General features: G+C 40.7%; 1 protein-coding gene across 1 annotated transcript in view; it reads left to right on the forward strand.

The window, feature by feature from the left end:
* The window catches only part of ptprea (protein tyrosine phosphatase receptor type Ea), a 53,369-nt gene that overhangs the window by 8,616 nt on the left and 28,613 nt on the right, over positions 1-16,140 (forward strand). The window lies entirely within an intron of this gene.

The following is a 16,140-nucleotide window of genomic DNA, read 5'->3' on the forward strand; positions in this document are numbered from 1 at the left end:
ATCGAGTGTAACAAAAGGGACATGTGGTAGACAAACACACTCAAAAAATACATACATACAAACTTGGATGTGAAGGAAGTGGGTCTCATTTACTCTGGAGCTGTTAATATCCTTTTTCATTAAGTCTTGGAGGTATAGTGCTAGCTACAGTTGGTGATGATAATTGAGCAACATGTGTTAACAGCCTAGTTTCTCCTTTATCCACCCACTCTTTCCTCTGGGCCTCCCTGTTTCATAGCACCTCGTACCGTGAGACCGCTGTGTTTCGGATAACAAGGAGCAGGGATCACAGGCAGTCATCACAGAACCCTGAGTGTTTTCTCTGCTGCTTCTAGAGAACCAAGACGTGGCAGCAAATAAGGGTAGAGATCATGGTAATCATAGTAATGATGTGTCCCAGGGCTGAATATCACACAGTGTTTCTTTTCGGGCCAGCTAGTGAGTGGTTCTTCACAAAAATTCTATTTTACAGATTGTTCAAACCCTTTTCCTCCATGCTTTCAGAATCTCTCTGCATCTGGAGTTCACACAGAAGACAAATATACATTATGGGATATGTATTTTTAACGATGGGAGACTGCGTCCCCTGTGGGGCTCCTCCATGTGGTGTGTGTCTTTGAACAATGACTAATTTGTTACCCTGCTAGAGAAATTACACGGGCGCTTTAGAAAACAACCACACTGGATGGCCTCATTTGTGTATTGTTGGTGTTGTTTTTATTTATAAATCACACGCCACTTCCTGCTTTTCTGACATATCTTTGCAGTTCAAGCGCTAATTCAGAGAAGTGAAAAATGTTCAACCTTAAATCATCCGGTTATGGTGTACTACTCTTTAAGTTGATTGGCATTGCTTCATCAAATTAGGTTTCCTAAATTGTATGCTTGGATTGGGCTTTGCACATATGGAATTTGGCAGTAATTAGATCCACGTTTCCTTGTTTACCTTTCACAAGTGCAATCTCTCTGAGCTGTACATATTTAGGCCTTTTATCAAAACTGGTGGGCAGTGGAGTGTGACACATGGCTGACATGAGAGACTGAGAAATACACCCGCTGTTTGCTGTGGAGAGGGGCTCAACGAGGAGACAGGAAAGGATTTGATCATCAGATCTATCCTCCCTGGAGAGGGAAAACGCCTTGCCCTCTGAACACACTAAGACACTCCCTCATTTGCAGTCTTTTATGCCTGTGTGGGATGAACTAGTGTAAGATGAGGAGGCACAGTAGATACTTGGACTGTTGGCTTTATTAGAAGCAGCATACTGGGATTTTGTCCCTGTGTCGGGGTTGCTGTGGTGTTCATTTGAGGCAAATGTTCAGTCTGTCCTGTTGTTTCCTTGGCAGCATTTTCAACTAAATCCAACACGTGGACACAGCGCTCTGAGCCATCAGTGATGCTTGTCCAACTTGGCCTGAACTACAACAGGAAATAAACAAAAGACTCTGTCCTGCTACCAATTCATTACTGTACTATCACATCCAGCAGCTGGGCCACAGCAGGGGACTAGTTAGCCGCTTAGTTAGCCAGAGAGATGCCTTCAGTCTCATGGCAAAAACTCATTAGCGCAGACTAGTTGGAGTCCATTTTTTATCATGTACAGCTCAAGGTACACAGTGTTTCTCATGTGTGGCTGCACCAGTGAGCAGTTGGTCCTTCAGTGCTGTGCACTTTTTGTCCCGCAAACAGCCCGCACTCCTGTGGCTCTGCTTGATTGTTTTCATTAGTCTGCCGGCGGTAGCTTGATACTACTACTCACTACCATGGCTGTCATTTTCCATGAGCTGACCAAAAATATGGGAGAGGTGAAGCAGAGGCTTGTTTTTATAGCTTCCCCACCCTTGTTGTTGCTATCACATCAGTGTGGATTCTGGTATAAAATCCTACATGCTCCAGGCCACACATTTCACCCTGCATTCCTGTGCCTGTAATTGGTTATTGTCGAAATACGTAGGTGGGTAAACTGAGGAGGGGGTGGGTTGGGTGTGGAGGGGAAATGAAGAGAAAGCGGGAAGAGAGAGAGAGAGAGAGAGAGAAAATAGGGGGTGGGTGTATATTTCTGTTCAAACCACTACCACGAGCACAACTGCGAAAGATGAAACACAGGCAGCTATGTGCCAAAATGCATCCCCCCATGATGAAGAGGAATTTTTAACACATCTTTCATTTGCATGTGTCCAATTAGGTGTCCTTCAGATCCTGCTGGGGTGATGGTGGCAGGGGACGATTGCTTTTGGGATCTCTTCTCTTAAGGCACACAGTGTTCGCCACAAACAACGTGTGTGTATCAGCATGGTTACATTTGGGTCCTGAACTAATTTGTTTGGGTTTATTTTTTGGAAAAGGAAAAAAATATATATTGAAAAGAAATTGTCAGATTAACCAATAATAAAAGTAATCATTACTTTATATGCTACTTAAAGATTTTATTACCCTTAAACATTTCTATAATATTTAAGATAATACTTTGTTTAGCACTTATTTTAGCGTTTTTTTTTTATCCTGCTGCCTCCCAGATAAAACTTTAACTCCCTAAAGTGATCTGCTGCAATACTTTTATGTGCATGTTCCTAGTTAATATACAGCTTAGCATTTCATGGTATAGGCCCTCATTGCAAAACTTTCCTGCAAGGATTTGTCACATCTCTGTAGATTGTAATCGTAGAAAAACCTTATCTATCTCAAACACACTGGACGTCATTAGAGAATGCTTCCCCTTTGATGACAGCATGCTCGCTCACTGATCTGTCACAAAACTTGCTGAACATTTCCTAGTAGCCTAGAGATCAGCAGAAAATCTGCACTTTGCATTGAAACAGCTGGTGTCCACTGCTGCCATTTTATGCATTTAATATTTTATTTCTAGTGAAGGACATTTGATAATATAGCGCTGAATCAGGGGAAGCAACCTTTAACAGCCTATTTCAGTGCCAGTGTATCTCTTAAGGCCCTTGTCTATGTTTTGTCATTAACGTCAGTATCTTTCCACTTTGTGACATAAAAATAGGTTATTAAACGCAGCGTTCAGATCGTCGTTCTGGAACAGTAGGTGGGTTGATTAGCAGAAGCACACAATGCTTTTGACCTTTGGAAGCTCACCAGATTTGTAATGATTTTCTGTCATCACTCTCCAGTGTGTAATGCCCTGAGAAGAAGTGCCTCTCCTGCTTTCAAAAGCAAAACAATACAAAAAGTGGAGTTTGTCCAACAGATAAAAATTTGTTCATTCATATAAAACAACATTAAAATTTGAAACTTTGAAAACACACATTTGTAGTAATCCAGGGTAGAGCTGCAGCAATTAGTCAATTGATTAGTCGCTTGCAAGAATCAGGAACTATTGTGATACATTACATTATAGTACATTAGTAAGTTGTGTATTTTGGGGTTTTTGACTTGGTCATTCCTTACACTTCTCTATTTGCTATTTTGGTTTTTGAAAAGACAAACAAATGATAACACCCTCCAAACTCTTCAACATGTGAAGGATTCCAAAATTTGACAGGCCAGCCATGCTTATCCATGATTAGACAATCACTGTTTGTTTAGCCGACAGTCGATTTGAATCCAGTTTGATTCCTCACATTTTATTTATAGAAGTTCTGTCTATACATTTATAACAGTGATTCCACTCAATAAGGGCATGATGAGATTGTTGGCTTTGAAATCGGCAGTCAATGCGCCTGTAGCTCTGCTGTTTGTAATGGTTTATGCCTCGTCACCAAAGCTGCATCCAATTAAGTTCCTCGGAGCCACCCATATATAAACCACTGTAATTGCTTTAAATTTTTCCACTCTAAATTGATTCCTTTTAATATGACTGGAATTGAATTAGAGCGAGGTGTCTTGTACAATCACTTTACTGAGGGAAGATTTGTACATGAAGAATAATAAGCTGTGCTTGTTTACTTATTCAGACCAACTGCATCAGTCATCATTGTAGGAGGCAATGAAGAATGTTTTTGTAAGCTCTGTATTAAAACATGATGTTAGCTTTGTGAGATTTCTCTAATCCATGGTGTGAGTCTTTGATATAGTTATGGCAGAGTTTCAGAGAGAAGCTGGAGTGAATTACAGCCTCTCTCTGAGTCACGTCAGCTGATTGGCAGCTACTCTGATGTCATTTGTTTTTGTGGGGCAAGGACAGGTCACGCAGGCTGATCTGTATTCCCTCTCTCTCTCTCTTTCTCTCTTCCTCTCTTTCTTTTAGTTTCTCTTCCCTCCCCCCCACCCCCTCAATCTTCAGATTTCCTGTCTTCACATCTTGTGTATAGTAAATCCCACTGATCCCCTCTCTCTGGTTTGTGTCTTTCTTGTGACTTTCTTCAGTTTCTTCCTTTAAAATAACAATAACACATGTTACTGTGAATGAAAGAATGCTAACAAAACCCAAGATACTAGCAGTATCTACCTCTTAAATCCCATAAAATGAATATTAATGTCTATACCCTACTGCTCATATTTCTGTTTGAAGCCATAAGAAAGGATAGGTGCTTGTGTTTTAATAAATTATTATCTTTCCTGAAAATGATAGCTTAGATTTCAGGAGACCGTCATGCCATCTTGTATATTTTTAAGCGCAGGCTTGAGCTTGCAGCCAAATAAGTTGTGATGATGAAGCACTTCACTTTTGCTGCAAACAACACTGATGCCAATACAACACTTTTAACTGCTTCATACTTACATTTGGTTTCTGTTTTAAATCCTCTTTGTGGCTGACACAATAGATTGGCTACCATCACAAGATATGAGAAGATGTCTAGACAGTTGGGTGCCATTTTTTTTTATCACAGTTTAGTGCTACTCTGATGCATCCTGCAAAGACATTTTCTGTTAACAAAGGATCCGTTTTTTACTACAGGCCCACATTATAATGGAGTATCTTTTAAAAGTTGTTGCATAGAGACTATGTTGCCATTTTAATTTATTTCACAACAGCTAGCTGCTACACTAATAGGTTAATTGGAGTTGGTGAGGTCGTAATCTGACAAATCCGGTCTGATTCCGGGGGATTCTGGGGGATCTTGGGCCTCTCTATGGGCTGCCAGGGCTGCCGCTTGTCTAATCACTCCTGACCCTATTAGAAATGAGTCCCCCTTTGTTACTGTGCAGCACTGTCAGTTCTGGGGGAACAAAAAGTGCCATTGTCTTTCATTACTGTGGCTGCGATAGAAGTAATCTGTAGCTGTAGAGCTGCCTCAGGATTGCTATAATCCAGATTCAGTATTAATGACAGTCTAATCCGCACATTTTTGACCCTCTGGAGAAGCTGACATGGCATCTCTGTTGTTATTTGCTTGTGTAATGTCACTGATTCTAAAAATGAATGGGGTTGCTTACGGCTTATGTCATGAGGGATGCAATATCCTGTTCAAATTGTGTGAGTGCTGCGTAGCCAAGATGCTGCACTTGTCTGATACCAGCGCAGACAATGCAAGGCTGTCATGTCGCTGGATGTGTCAAATATATCCATGAATTCACTTTGAATTCAATCAGCTTCCCCGATGGCCAATAACAATTGTTTTTTTGTATGTTTTCTGCCCATTCCTGAAAATATTCAAGCCTGAGACCAGAGTGGCTGACAAACACAATAATTGCGTGCCTGCGTTGAGCATGCCAAAGGACCATGGGGGTGTGTTTGCTCACCGGAGCACAACATGCAGTGAGGGCAAATGACATGAATGGCAAAATGGTGGTTCTCTACTGTGTGCGCTAGAAGGGGCTCTTTTGCTCTTTGTTTGACACAAAGAGATGCAGAGATAGACGAGTAGATGTGTGTGAAATCCATCACACAGCTGCTAGCTTGGCACAATGATCAGTAACCCCCCCTCCTCCTCTTCATCAGAACCCCTCCTACACTTTCTTATCTCCTCTTCTCAGAGCCGTGCACGTGGGCCTTTTGTTTACAGCTCTTTCCAATGATCTACACCAGTGATCCCACTGACAGGTAGCATGACTCTCTGACAAGCCCCAACCTTTCATCCCATTAGTGATGGCCAAGACCGATACAAGCTAGGCTAGAGCTAGCACTCACTCTTTAGCAACGGCTAAATCTGGAAGCACAGTTGTCTTGTTTCAGGTGCAATAAGTCAAAGAATTTATTATTTTATGCTTTTAGTGTTTTATTTCTAGTGAAGAACATTTGATAATGTAAACAGAGAAGGAACGTTTAACAGCCTATTTCGGTTCCAGTGTATTTCTTAAGGCCCTTGTCTATGTTTTGTCATTAAAGTCAGTATTTTTCCACTTTGTGACATAAAAATAGGTTATTAAATACAGGTTAATGACAGCACTACTGTGTGATCTGCTGTATTGACATTTAAAATGAGTGATTGCAGAAGTGGCAAAAAGTTCTTCTCAACTTTACTACCACAAGGCCTAGATCATATCAAGGAGACATGCATCACTGTTTTTCCCATCTGCACTAAAATGTAAAACAGGTGTTTTTTTAAAATGTATTCAGGAATTTATAAGAAGCTGTTTTACAGGTGTGAAAATTGCCGGGTTAATGTGGACAAAAGCCCAAATTGGAGAAAAAAGATGCATTTTTAGCTGACTTAGTGTGGATGTGGCCTCAACTGTAGACAGCCATGTAGACAGTAAAAAGATAGTGTAACAGAATATCACCTTAGCTGAGCACAGTGATATTTACTATGGTTCTTGTTTGATTTACAGACAAGGGTGAAAAGAGTGTTTTGGATCAATGGAGGCTAACAACAGAAACACAAAGTGCTTCAGTGTATGTCATCGTGATGAACTGTGATGTGGTAAATACTGTTGTGAAATGTCGTTAAATGACAGTGTGGTTAACCGGAAGACAGAGGACAACATTTAATTTAAATAATTAAATGTTACATGATGGCTGAAGTTTTGCAGTCTTTGTCTCTTAAAGCCCAATGCTGCACCAGAAATGAAATGAACTAACAGGAAACAATAAATAATGTACATAACCAGACAAATAAATCAATGCGGTAAAAATAAATCTCACCTGTCAATGTTGCCTGTACTCATTTATCAGTTTCAGGGGCTGAATTTATCACCACAATATCACAGCAGAGCCTTTAAAAATGTAACATTATCTTGAATCAGCAGTCTTGGGTTGTATGAGAAGAAAATCAATGGTGTCGCAGCTCGAGTGTAACTTGCCATCTATCAGTCCGTTGGCTGACTGGAGTAGGTACTGTAGATGATGTGCTGAATGGCCAATTTCCTGTTACCTGTTAAAGATAGAGTACCACAGCAGAGCCTCTCTTTCAGCTCCCTGGATCGTGCTTTCCCTCTGGGTCGCTAACACTGCTAGGAAATAGATTAAAATAACCCGCCATGGTATTTGCATCTGTAATCTCAGCCCCTGGATAGTTTGAGATCCAAGAAATCCTGTTTTGATTGTTTGAAGCGTGGCAGACAGTAATGCTGTGCTCTTAAGAATAAGGCTGAATTTTCTCAGGCCTGTTCATCAAATGCACGTCATGTCTACAAAAACAGATGTAATTCCATCATAACTTTCATTTTTAGAAATATCGAAAATGTGGTCAATGCATCCGCCGCCCTGCAAATCTGATCCTTTTGCCCTCCAAGCTGCAGCCAGTGGCCTCCGGTATGTTTTACGTTACATGTCAGACAATTATACAGCAGAATATTTACATGACTGCTTCCTGGAAGGAGGGTAAGGTGGGGGTAGGGGTGGGTGCAAGTTCCCCTCTGTCTGATGACTAGATTACAGTATTTACTTGTGTGCACAGCCCGGCCTGTATATCAGCTGAAGTGATGCCTTTGAAGAGAAAGACACAAAAAGGTTTGAGAACTTTACTTCAGGCGCGGTTGGTCACTGATCCTGAGTGCAGTGGATGTTACACTGTAAATCACCCATATCCTGTTGATTTAAGTTTACAGAGCATTCTTCCTATGAGCTCTTACTTCCTGTCGCAGGATTACTTTCCTTGGGACAGCGTGGGGTTGTCGAGCTGTGGCTGTGGTTGACTTTGCTGCTGTGATAAATCTAAAATTAATTAGATGTATGTGGAAGGTAATAAATAAGTCCGTTAGACAAGTTTTGGATTTTTCTCAACTTTAACTTTAGTGAAATCAACTACCAGTCACGTAACTACTGACTGACCTGAGCAGACCAGACTACACTCATCTCATGCTGAATAATTGTTTATGTCTCAATCCGCAATATGAAATGAATGTTAAATGCCAAGACATTCTCATCTCATGGTGAATAAACGTCTGAAGGTCCATGTTTCTGCGGCTGGGGCAATCGCAGGCACCCGTTGCCTTTGCCCCTCTAACTGCAGACTGATTGTCCGACATGAGTGAAACACTTTACAGTTACTTACCATGAGATTAGAATTTCTCGCCTGCAGTGTTAGACTGACTCATAGGTAACGAGTTAGCCCAACAATAATCAACAGTCAATTCAAATCATACAAATGATGGTAACAGTTACATCAGAATTGGGATGAAATCAGGATCTTATGTGGAATTATTTTACACCTGGGTGGATTGTCTTGCTACGGACCTCCATTTTAATTATAAAGTATTAGGAGATTTTGACTTTCCATTCAATATGTTCCACCTGTGCAACACTTGACGTGACAGGATAATGACTGGTCAGCCCCAGCTGTGAATTGAGAGCTAACCAGCTATGCTAACATGGTAACGATCATGGCTTTCTTTACAACCTGCGAAAAATCACCATTCCAAGAGAAGGTTGTTCAGACAGACTAGACATAGAGCCAGATATACAATCATTAGTTTTAGAAATCCACAGGGTGTTTCTGCATGTGGGTGTACATATTTCTTACATGTCCAGTGCTGTCAGTCTATCTGCAGCTGTAAATAGAGTTGCAAAGTGGGAGAGTTCCTCTTGTTCTTGTGTTTTTACCCCGTTCTGTATTATCATTTCTTTTAATGATATCCTCAGTCTTATAGAAACATCAGACTCACCTAGATTGTGTTACAATCCTATGAGTGTGTGTTATGACCGCCAGTTTTAATTATTTTAGCTTCATCTCTGAGAATAATTTTACTTTTCCGTCAGTTTGACAGCGGATGGCTAATACTGCAATACCCATGAGAGCTGCTATTGCTAGAAAGAAGCCACTCAGAGGCAAATTCATAGCATTTCCTTGTAGTTAAGAACAAAAAACCCTGCTGAATTCATCCAAAATTGACCCAGAATTAAAAAGTTTCATTTTTCGGAGCACCATAATCTTCAGCTTCCATCCATCATCTCATGTTTCTTGATGAAATTTACCTTGGGAGTCGTAGTTAACTTCTCACTTTACGTTTTTGTGAACACAGTCTTGTACCTTTTGAGGGTTTTTTTTTTTAAATCAAAGAACAAGATATTTTCTTATACAGTTGTTTATCTTTTGCACTGATGAAAGTTTTTAAAAAGTATCTATGGAGAAGATGAATAGGACTTCTACTTCCAAAACCAGGGTCACCGGAAATAGATCCTCCCCCTTTCATGCTCTATTGAGAGCAAACCAAAAAAAAGCTTTAAATTTGCCTCAGTAGTGCTAAGGACCTAAAAATGGCAAACTTCTCTCTCCATATTTCATCTATCTTTTTTTTTTTTGCTTTGTAATGAGCTCATGGTGTGGCCACAGATAGTTCTTATTGTTTAATTTACCACCACTGGTAACCACTGTCAGCTGTGGTCTGGTATTCCTCAATGTTTATTAAGTATGAGTCATTTTCAAAAACTAATACTTGGCTTATGCGTGTGAGACACACCCACAATAAATGTTCTAGGTCATAGCTCGTAAATATGCAGTTTTAGTGTGCCATTTCCTTCTCTAATCTGGCTTAATATGCCACACAACTGAGCCAGCGTTGAGCAAACGCTGTCATCTGTGTTAATGTAGTCAGAGTTGTCACACATGACGGGAAGGCTATGCACCCAGAGCTGTTCCAAATACAGCTCCAACTCTTTCCCTCGTCTGTGTCCTTTTGTCTTTCTTTCTTATGTCCGTCGGGGTGTTGTCCCCACTCTCTCTGTCTCAACCCTCTCTCTTTCTAGTTCTCACAGTCCAGCTAATTTTATACCCCCAGTGTTTGGCTGTAAACTGCAGTTCCACACACAGGATATGATCTAAACTGTTCCTCTTCCTGCTTGTGGACAGCGAGTCTTCTGAGTCAGCTTCATACAATGACAAAGACGTGGAGCTGAGAGAAATACTTCCCTTGACCGTCAGCCAAAGGTGTTAGATTTAGGGAGACAGAGGGGTTGTTTTCTGTTGTGATATCCATAAAAGTTTGGAGCAGGAATGTATCTTTTAGAGCTTAAAACACTGCAGATCAATGTCTTTTTTTTGATGTATGTGCTAATCATCCAATAGACATCCTGACCTTTCTGTAGCAATGATCTGAAGAGGATAAATAAACCCATTCCGAAATAGAGCATCGCAACATATTTCTTCACAGCTACATTTTTGTTTTGATTTCTCATTCTGGTTCCTACTTTTAGAAATTCTTTGTGAAAGAGGAGGAGGCGTTTATGGCTCTCGCTCACGCCAACGTGCAAAACATCTCCGTTCCCAGACAAGGTTGTGCAGACAGACAAGACATGTAGCCCTGGGCTGTAGCCAGATATACACACAGATAGCTTGAGAAATCCACAGGGCTTTTTTTCCCCCTTTGTGTGGGTGTACATGTTTCTTACATGCCCATTAATGTCAGTCTGTATGTGTGTTTGTGTCTCCTTATGTGTATCAGAAAATGGTTTGTAACTGCCTGCGTGTTGAGATATATTTGTTTCTCCTCCTGTTGTCCTGGAATACCATTGTTTCTTCATCATGAATATTTACCAGGTGGGGTTCATGGAGTTTAAGTGTTGCAGGGAATCCTCGGCTGGGGACTTGTTTAATCCTAACCCCGTTCTGTCTGAGCTGCTCCCAGGCGCCTAGGAGAAGCTTTGGGAAAGGATGTGAGAGGAGGAAGGGAAGAGAGACACCACCACTGAGGGGGGATGTGTATCGGATTGTGGGATGGCAGTCTGTTTTTACATGCTGCAGTTATAATGAACTAAGGATTTTTTTGCAGGCCTCTGGCCAGCTGTAAGTCATGTCTGGGTCTTTGGACTGCAGGAGAACTGAATTGGTAGGTTGTTCAGACTGATCTTCTTTAGTTTTTAGCCAAAATGGTATATAATCTAATGTAAACCTGTAAGTTGGTGCATAAGAAAACGGAGCAAAATGATAAAGTGGTGGCATAAAATGTCCTAAAGAAGCTATGTTCTTAGCCTGGTTAGACCTCTGAATCACTGCCCATATGTCAGATTTGTTCATTGCTTCAAATAAGTCTAGCATTGTGCTAACTGACCGCTGTTTCTGTGAGTTGAAGAGAAAGTCGACCAATCAGAGCTTAGTTGACAGGATTAAGAATGTCGTCTTCCTACATAGCTAGTTATGTAGCTACATTCAAGAGAAATAGTAATAAGCTGTGTCAAGTCCATGCACAGAAATAACTTTAAAATCTTTTTTTTTTTTTATCAATGTGAAATACATAAATTTAAATGTTTCTAGCAACCACTATCACAGCTTCTGTTAACTGAAAATAATGTTGGCATCCTGCCAACCTGCCATCCTGGATATATCACTCGCTAGTGATTGGTCAGGGCAAACATGAAATTGTCTAACTTAGATATGATGTCAAATGAAAGTAAAATAAAGTACAAAATGTCAAATTTGTCTGATTATCCAACTATGTTTCATTCGTAGACCTTTTACCACAAACACTTCAATATGCAACACCTTTATACTGTTGTTACAGGCTCCAGCAACCAATAACAAAAGGGGTCAAATCATAAGAATACCTGAGACAGTTAGACATTTACTCAGTTAAGCCAAATGCATAAAAAGACCAGTCAACACATCTCCTGATAAGCAAGATGCAATGAAAACTTCAGATGAGGAAGGAAAAAAGGAAAAAAAGGAAATGTTTGAAGAAAAGGAAAGGGGTTGTGCAAGTCTGCTATCATAACAATACATGAGAAATAAGATATAATCTCACACTAACCTCGAGAGCTTATTTTTTTTTACCAGCTAGAAGTCACTCTGTCTGGCCTTAGCAGCATTTCTTTCCTATATTCTTGATGGATTCTGGACATTTCTTACATTGCAGAGGCTTATTCCATCACTCTATTGATTATTGATCTGAGTGAGCCACAGGTGAGTATTAAATCGTGGTTCTCGTTTATCCACCCACTAAATAAATAACACTATTTATGACACAATCTCTCTGTAAATGATATAGTGCTGTTTGGGCCCTTAAGGAAATTTCCTGATATTTGATTATAACAGCAACTGCCAAGTTTAGAAGAGCAGCTATATGATATTATCACACTCACATCCTGCTTGCTTTGGCAAAGGGCCACTCGCTCAAACCTGGATGCCAAGATACACCGGTGAGTTTGGAAGTGAGGCGGACAGGCGAGGGAGTCTCATGGAAGAGAAAGCGTTTCAGCTAACAAAATCACACTCCTTGTTACCATTTGTCCTCTCACTCTGGAACATTAGGCACACAATGTGCGGACAGCTCATCAGAGACACGGCTCTATTCACATTTGATCATAGAGGCATTAAGTTCACACGCGTGCATGTGTTTCCTGCAGTGCCATTTATTATAATCTCTGCTGCTGCGATTTTCATCTAGGGGCTGATTGTGTCCTTTTCAGGTTTGGCTGTAAACACCATAAATCACAATGAGCCTTGTCACTTCTTTTATTTTTACATCTTTCTAACACTGATTTGGCAAAGTGCTAGACTGCTGCTTCTGCTGCAGCTCTATTCTAATTAAAACCGTATCATTAAAAATTTAACACTGCCTTATTGCTGTAGATCTTATTATTTTCCATTACGCAGCATTTAGAAAATAGCCATGTTCTCATATTTTCTCTATTGCCTATGATTTAATCTTTCTACATTAGTGATTCTGAATCTTTTTGGCTTGTGACCCTTTAAAGGGGGACATATACTTTGTGAATTTCTGTTATTTTTATAGTCTATTTTAAAGACGGTCACCAAAACATGAGGTGAATGTGTGTAAAAATGCTCCCTGAAAACCAAAATCAGCCTACTCTGAACGCTCCATTTGCAATGTTATCTCTACTTCCTCCTTGTGATGACATCAGATTGTTTGCGCATGCCCACAAATGGCTGTCCATTCTGCAGCCTTTGTTGCTAGGGTTGTTCTATGGGTTGCTTACGTTGTCCACTCACATATTTTGGACCGGATTCAGGCTTCGAACATGTACGGATGTATTAGAGAAGTTGACATTTCAAGTAAAGACTGAGAAAAATAAGTGAAATCCCACTACCGCTTTTTGTTTATGTAGCGTCTGGAGCCGCCGAAAGTCTGTTTAGGGACAGCTTCCAGAAACTGGCCAATAAGAACAGAGCGGGCTCATCGGGAGGGGGGCCTTAAAGAGACAGGAGCTAAAACGGCCTGTTTCAGACAGGCTGAACTGAGGGGCTGCATACATTTTTGAACTGTAAATCATGCAAAGATATACCAATATAGCCCCAGAATATAAATATAGACCTGGAAATGTAAATGTGTCCCCTTTACAACAGAGCAATTAATGAATTGCAGCCGCTCATCATGGATAGAGTGTGTCAGCCACATAGTGATTTTGTCTTCTCAGATTGATCTTTTTGAATAATTGTCAGAGCCCTGAGAAAGTAAAAACATCCAGCATAGCCAGAAAAGAAATAAAATATATTTTTTCTGCTTTCCCCTTACACGACCCCTCAGATTTATCTCATGACCCCTTGTGGGGGTCTTGCACTGTTCATGGAGGCATTATGTTTTTGGAAGTGGCACACAGTGGTAGGTCAGAGAGGACTTCTATAAACACAGTGTTTGTGCTGGACCCATGCAGGCGCCCGATAGTGACTCGGATGGCTCCTCAGTGGGGTGAAGTGACATCTCTCCCTCTTTTTCTCCAGCTGTGTGTATCTGTGTGTGCCAATGGTTGCCCTCAAAGCTTATCTCTATAAATGGATTTGTGTTGGAGCACTCGCAGATCTCGGTATGATGCTGTAATCTGATTGACCACAACCCTGGAGAGGTGGAAGAGTCCAAGAGCCAAATGTGTGTGTCTGTGTGTGTGTGTGTATACATGTGTTCACAGGTGTCTGTCTATCTTTGAGCTGGTATTTGTCACCTTGGTTCTATGTATTTTCAGCTGAGCGCAGGGAAATAACAGCTGTATGATAGTTTTCGTGAAACTGTGTTTTCGACTCTGCAGCTGTAAATCCAACACCTGCTGTCCACATGTTGTACTTGGACGATCCATTACACCTACAGGTGAAGCTCAGAGAGGTTACACACCCAAATACAACATTAGTTTTATGAACACTAGGTTGCTACACACATACACACACACACCTAGATCTGGCTCACCAGGGAGCAGTGATCAGATACAGTGCCAGAGATGATTTATCATTTCTTCTGTGCTGCCTGTATGTTATGTTGCTGTGAAAACCCTTAATGTCTGTTTTCACCTCCTGTTATTAATGCAAATTTGAATGCAGGGTTGTTTTTTTGCACTCCATGTTTGTTAGTCACAAACAGTGCTCTGACTACAGATGTGAAGATTTATATATTTATAATATTTTCCTCCTGTTTCTCTCCTTTTTCCTTGTCTCTGTATGTTCAAGCCTACTCTGAACGCTTCATTTTCAAAGTTATCTCTACTTCCATTGTTCACGCATGGCCACAAACAGCTGTCTGATGTGGTTGCCTTTGTTGCTGAGGTTGTTCCACAGGTTATTCACGTTGTCCGCTTGCATACTACGGAAATCAAAATACTACTGTTTGTTAACTAAGCCTCCCGAGCCACATCTGCCAAGAGGCTCATCAGGAAGGGGGCCTTAAAGAGACAGGAGCTAAAATGACCTGTTTCAGACAGAGGCTGAACAGAAGGGCTGCCAGTTTAAAATAAATAAGTTTAAATGGTTAAGCTTAAATAGTTTTTTGAACTGTAACTCATGCAGAGGTATTCCAGTAGAGCACCAGAATAAAAATATAGACCTGGAAATGTGCATGATATGTCACCTTTAAAGGATTTTTTTTTGTCATGCCCACAGTTACACTTGTCGCGTAACAGGAGTCTTGTCTCAGTAACACCTTTATTTACAGTATGTAGTGTTTATCATATGCACTGTGGTACTGGGTGTTGACTGTGAGGAAGTGATATAGTGATAGCACAGTCATCATGAGCTGTCTAGTTATGTCTGTGTCATTGCTCTAGCTTTCCCTTAAATAACCTCTGAAAAGAACACATTAATGGTTATTTTATTGTAGTTAATTGTGATAAGGAATAGTTGTTTTCAGTAAAGATAAGAAAGTATGTAAGAAATAGTGTTGAGGTGGCAGTGGTTGTTTGAATGAGTTAGTTCGCCTTTGGTGCAACCTGGGGAAGTTAAGATGGCAACTAAAAGCCCCTTTTTTCTCTTATACTCACTCCCGCCTATATTTAACTACCTTTTTCAAGTGTCCAGTGCCTGCTGGTTGGGTGGGACTGCCCAGTCGAAGCTGTGAAAGGGCATGAACAGTGACCCTTTTTAGATGGACTACAGCTTGTAGTCCATCTAAAAAAATCACACACACAGGGATTTTACACACAAGTCTGCATTTGGCGGCTTCCATGAGTTGCAGTGTTTCCTTCTGATGTTGTCAAGCATGATGCTCTGCATCCGATTGCATTACAGGAAGGTTCTTCTATTATTTAACAGTTAGCTTGATCTGATTCCACACTGTCAGACCTCATATTATTTATTCATGAACTTTGACATGATATGTGATTTGAAATACCCCCTCACGGTGCTTTCCAGGAGCTTAGGTGTAATTGACAGAAGGAATAAAAATTTAAATTACAATAATAATGATGTGATCTTTTTTTTTTTTTAACTTTTTTTTATTAAGTCTCCCATCTCCATTCCACTCTCTCCTGCCTTCTGAGCACTCTTTAGCTTGTGCCATTATTTGGCTGTCATGGAAAACCTCAAGCATGACACCTCATTTTCCAGGATGTCATAGAGCAAATGTTGGCTGCCTGTTTTCATTGAGCTCCAGTGGGGAAGGGGTGGAAACGGGGAGGGCTGCAGGAGATGTGTCCATTCATT

The sequence above is a fragment of the Thunnus albacares genome, chromosome 20, assembly GCF_914725855.1.
Source record: "Thunnus albacares chromosome 20, fThuAlb1.1, whole genome shotgun sequence".
NCBI classification, from domain to species: domain Eukaryota; kingdom Metazoa; phylum Chordata; class Actinopteri; order Scombriformes; family Scombridae; genus Thunnus; species Thunnus albacares.